This window comes from Zalophus californianus, chromosome 6 (assembly GCF_009762305.2).
Source record: "Zalophus californianus isolate mZalCal1 chromosome 6, mZalCal1.pri.v2, whole genome shotgun sequence".
Taxonomy (NCBI): Eukaryota; Metazoa; Chordata; class Mammalia; order Carnivora; family Otariidae; genus Zalophus; species Zalophus californianus.
In genome coordinates, this window is record NC_045600.1 from 144,599,363 (window position 1) to 144,604,965 (window position 5,603).

Sequence of the window (5,603 nt, forward strand, 5' to 3'; positions counted from 1 at the left end):
GGAGTTTTGTCTAAAAAAGGAATGGGCTGCCATCCTCGGGGGAGCCTCCGTGTAGCCAGCAGCGCAGCAGTGGAGGGCCAAGGATGGACCGAGCAGATGGACCCCCCGCTGCCTCCCACACTCAGGAGCTCGCTATTTCTCTTTGCTTGCTCGCCTTCTTCCCTCTTTTGTTTTACTCCTCTCTTTCACCTGTTCTCCAGCTCCTTATCTGAAATCGTCTCTGCGAGACCAGAACCCCGCCCCCTTCTGCCCCGCTTCCCGGGCTCGGGGCCGCCGGGGGCTCACGGGATGGGCTGCTGGAGCCGTGCGCCTTTGCAGGGCCCCGGGCGCCGGGCGGGGGGAGAAGTTAGCTCATGGAGAGGCTGGGAGAGGAATGACCTCGATGGAGGCTGCAGCCTGCTTCTAATTTTAGCGGCAGCGGAGCCCTGGACTTCCTGGAGGTATCGGGTTGCCGGTGCTCCCCCCCTCCCCGAGCCGGGCTGACACCAGACATGTGGAAGAGATTCAGATCACAAGAATCACCAAACCAGGTCACACCCATGGCTCATCCGGCTCAGCCTGTGTCTCGGAAAGTGGGGACCGAGAGCCCCTGACTGTCGGAGCTTATCCGTCCCCTCAGAAAACTCCCTTAGTCTATAGAAGGGGCAGAGGAAGAGAGAGGGGAAGGTGGTGCTTGATAACGAGGGGCCAGCAAACCCAGGTCTAGGATCCGGGTCCTCGCGCGTCTGGTCTTGAGAGTCACCTATCACATCTCCCTCTCCAGGTGAGGGTTGTAGCCTGAGGACAGACTCGTTCCTTTTTGAGGTATGACCCAGGCGGGAATATTTCTAAGTAATTTTCCCTGCCATTTCTATATTTTTAAATATATTTTAAAGTTCACTTACAGTGAAATGCACGTATCTTATATGTGCAACCCGATGAATTTTGAAAAACACGTAACCTCCATCGAGATGGGGAACACGCCCACGGCCCCGAGAGAATTCCATCATGCTCTCCTTCCTATCGACCCCAAAGACTGTGCCACAGGTAACCCCCATTCTAATTTCTGTCATCAGAGATTCGTTTTTTTCCAGTTCTTAACTTCACTATTTGAAGTTAAGTTAGTTCCGTGCAGGTCCTTCACCGGGTGGTTCCAGGTGCGCTTCTCTTGTCCAAGCCCCTGCTTGCTGGGCTGAGTGGGGAGGCCCCTCAGCTCTGGGTCCCCATCCCAGGGACTCAAGGCAGGCCACCGTGGTCCCCGTTACATTGTCAGGTCACGAGTCATTCGTTCAGGCTCGTCCCTGCCCCAAGGGAGACTTCTTGACTCCATCCTTCCAGATCTCCTGCAACAGACTCTGCAAACCTTCTACTTGTTTGGTAAGGACTTCACCCGCGCGTTAACCTGAAAGCTTTTCTCCTTCCAGCGCATGCCAGTTGGGTCCCGTTTTCTCCCTGGTGAAGGTGGTGAACCGTTAGTCAACAGTACAGTAACTCAGTAGGAAAGCTTCTTAATCTGTATGTCATGATCCCGCCGGGCAGGGGATTTCCGTATCCATATTCCCAAACATGTGGCACTGAACGTAGGTGTGTGTTTATCTGCTACATACTCACTTGACTTGCACTCCGCCAGGGACTGGCCCCGTTCTTGAGACTTGTTGCTGTGTGTCCTCGGCTGCCAGGTTGACCTCCGTGGAAAACACGTGTGTGTTAGCGAGTGGTGCCTCCTGGGTGGCGTCTCTCACCTGGCCTCACCTGAGATCACCTGCACTGTCTCTCCCCTAAGGGACAGTGAATCTTGTCTTCCCCAACGCCTGCGTGCAGCCTGTGCTGTGGTCACACAGAACGCCCGGGGCCTTCATGTCTAAATCCCAGTGTTCAGCATATGGCTTGGCTTAATACACATGAACAAGTAATCAATGAAATACAATGACTCAGCCCAGGGAAGAGGGACAGAGAGGTTTCCCCGAAAACATGGGCCCCTCCCTTCCCATACTCCCTTCCCGAAGGTGCCGAGCCAGGACAGATCCTCTGAGGATCCAGGACCAAAACCTGCCCACCTTTCAGGTGGTGGCAACTCAGTTCTCCCTGTGCCCCCTTTTACCACCACTTCGTTTGTCTCTGTCAGAGGCTGACTTTGGGTACCCAGCTCGTTGGACTGTGCTCACCACAAAACAAAGGGAGAGTCAGTCCCTTAAAGAAAGTTTTCCACTGTCTTCGTGTTGTTTCCTTGAACTGGGATCCCACCAGCCAAACACCCCCTTTCATCCGTCCAAAGTTTCACTGAGCCCTCATCTCTCCCCAGTTCCTTCGACACCTTTCCCTTGGCCTCCTGGAATGTGGGCTTACGGTTCTCTTTGCTGCCTCCAGGAGGAGAAGGAGAAGCTCCTTCCCTTGCCTCCATCCTCAAGTCTGGCCCCACATCACCAGAGCCCCAAGTCCTTCCACTCAGCATGTGTTTTTCATCCACAAGCAGAGCTTGAGCCTTGCGGGTTTGCTCCGCACTCAAACGCCAAAATGAATAAGCACCCTTCCTATAGAAAGCTGCTGACCCAGAGTCCAGGAGTCCAGAAGCCAGGGACTCACACTCCCCCGCTCGGCCGTCCCAAGAGCATCTGACCCCCTCCCTGGGCGACAGCAAGCATCACATGGCACAGCCCTGCAGCAGATCCTAAAATAGAACTCCTACGAAGTATGCATGGGTCATAAGTGATGGAATCGGAGCCAGGAGGGCTCTTACAAACCTTCTGGCCCAAAGCTTTCAAGATTTTAAAGGAAAAAACTGAGGAATAGTGATTTGCCTGGGTCACCCAGCAAGCAAGCAGCAAGATAGGTTTCTGGTTGATTCTATTCCAGCCACGGAGCCATCATTCTAGGTAATATGCTGTGATGAGACCAGATATGCTCAGTACCTTTCCAGTTAACCCAGAGAGATACATGGAATCTTCTGGAAACTTACAGACAGGAAAAGGCAGCTCTAGTGTATACAGGTGCTAGGTGGGTGATGAGGCAGAGGTTCCTGGGGGAGTTAGGGTGGAAGTAGGTGCAACTCTAGGCAAGGGCATCCTGCATCCTCATCCTCCTGGGAAGGCCTGGGTGATGCCCAGCAGGACACCATTCGGCTCCGGCCAGAAAACTCAGCTCTGGCAGGGTTGGCGGGTGGGTGTCAGGGGTTAGGGCTGCTGTGTCTCCTTCTTGTTTCTGGAGCAAACACTGTAGGTGCCAGTTGCTGGGGAGAACGAAGGTGCTAGAAGGTGCACATGAGCAGGTGTGTGTTTGTGAATGTGCAAGCGTGTGTGTGTGTGTGTGTGAAAGTGTGCATGTGAGTGCAGGCTCCTGTGTGCATGGGTGAGCAGGAAGAGTGCAGACAGCGGACGCCCAAAGCACTTGGTGTCTTTTCCCTTTGGAAGCAAATGTACAATCAGCGTGAGAGCACTGAAGAAAGAAGCGAGAACAGAGAACAAAATCCGACCCTCCCCCCGCCCCATTCCCGTCACTTTGACGTAGCAATCTTCCTGTTCCCTTCCAGTCATTGTCCAAATGCAGACATTTCTGCATGTTGCTGTCACAGTGCACACATCATTTTGTCACCGATGACCCCTCGACACAGTGCTCCGAGCACTTCCTCAAGTTGACGGACCAGCTGCGGACGGAGGGACCGTCGTGCTGGGAGTGAGCCCCTGAGGTTGCTTATCTTAGGTAGTAAAGCCACTGTGAAGGTGGGACTTTTTCTTCTGATGAATTATTTGATCAGGATAAATTCCCAAGAGTTTAGGTCAAAGATGATGCAGGCTTCTTGGCTCTTGCATATCGTTAAACGAGTCAACCCTACAAGCGTCCAGCCGGTGACACCCCCAGGTGCAGGGAGGGGGAGAGTGTGCTTCAGAGAGAGCACTCGTCAGACCTGGAACGCTATGATTTCAACGAGGCTGCAGAGCCCTACATGGGTGGACTGAGCCCAGCACCTTCAGCAATGTCTTACAACAGCTAACAGCAGATGACCAAGGGCCGGTCCAGGCTTGTGATGCCTGAAACCTCAACAAAGTAAAGAACCGCCTTTAAGAAAAAGGAAGATGTAATCACCAAACCAAAACTAAGTATGAAAGTGACTTTTTCAAATGAGGGGGTGGGAATCCAAACCGATCACAAATGTTTAAAAGACATCCATGCCACAAATTCACAAAATTGGGGAAAAGATAATCTTCACGAACTATCTGACACCCCTTTGTAGCATTTTTTCCCTACATAGTTGGTTGCATACTTTTTGATGTCCTGTTCACCTGATGGCGATTTTCATTGTGTGTAGAGCAAGAAGAGAAAGCTAATTCAGCCTTTCCTCTGGCACGCTCGATCAGAATTAGGACAGCTTATAAAAGTTCCTTCCACCCTCACGACTCAGACTCCTCGCTAGCAGCATCACAATAGTCTTACAATTGTAATAAAATTTGGGAACACCTTGCTCACGGACCTTTTGGATATGAGAGCAATTCATCTCCGTAAGTCGAAGCTGCTTTTATCCTAAATTTTAAACCAGAATTTGTTTTCCTAATTTGGAGAGATGCCTTGGAATTTGCTTTATGTCACAGTTTGATGTAAAAAACAACCTGGGCTGAGTCTGAATATATTTCCCAACTTTGTGTCTCTACCAGTACGCACAGACTTCCTGTGTTGGCCACCATAGGATGTGCTCATTAAGGGACAACCTCTGGCCGTCCACTGGGTGACCACATGACCCAGATGAGTCAGGGAGTGTACCTGAAAGCCATTCCTATACAGATATGGCAAATGACAATTTCACTCTACGTGGAAGGAAGTGTGAATCACATAAATATATCCCACCAAACCCAAAACAGATGTATCTCTGAGTCTATTCCAAACCCAAATATACCTGCAGCCACTCCTATACCAACTGACACAAGGGCAAATGAGCAGAGGGAGAGCTCAAGTAGAAAGACACTGGTCTTCACCAAACGTGGTTACAAATATCTTGTTTGTTCAAATTGTAAAAAAGCGTATGACCATTCCTAGGGCCCCTCCCAGGGCTTTGGAAAGGGTCCATGTGAGGGAGTGCACCTGAGGTGAAGCCTCGTGTGTTTCCTCTGTGCATCTTCTAAATTAATTCATGCATGGGTTTGATAGAGTGAGAATTTTCAATTACCTTAATTGCAGTGGGGTGTTGTGTGGGACTTTTCACTGCAACTGAGAAATCATGCTGAGGAAAAACGTATTTTGCATTCCAAGTAATCATCACCCCCCCCCCTGCAGAGATGATTAAGAGGAAGCCGAGCCCAGCCATCACTCCAGCCACCCTCCCCCAGTCTGTCTGTTAAGCAGACTGCCACAGGGGACGCAGGAGGAAACTGAAGCACTAGAATTAGAACTCATCAGACTACTTTGGAAGTTCTGGGGGTTTTCCACCTCCAACACCAAATGATGGGTGGTCCAAAGCAACCTCTCACAGTGAGATGCGGGGGGGGGGGGGGCTTGAAAGAAAGGGAAACTGACCCCTTACTTCCAGTGGCATGGTTATTTGTGCAAAGGAGGTGTGGACATGCTTCCTGCCTATTGGAGCCGGGGCTGGGGAAGAGAACTGGAGAGAAACGGCAGGTGGAAAGTGGGGTAGCAGG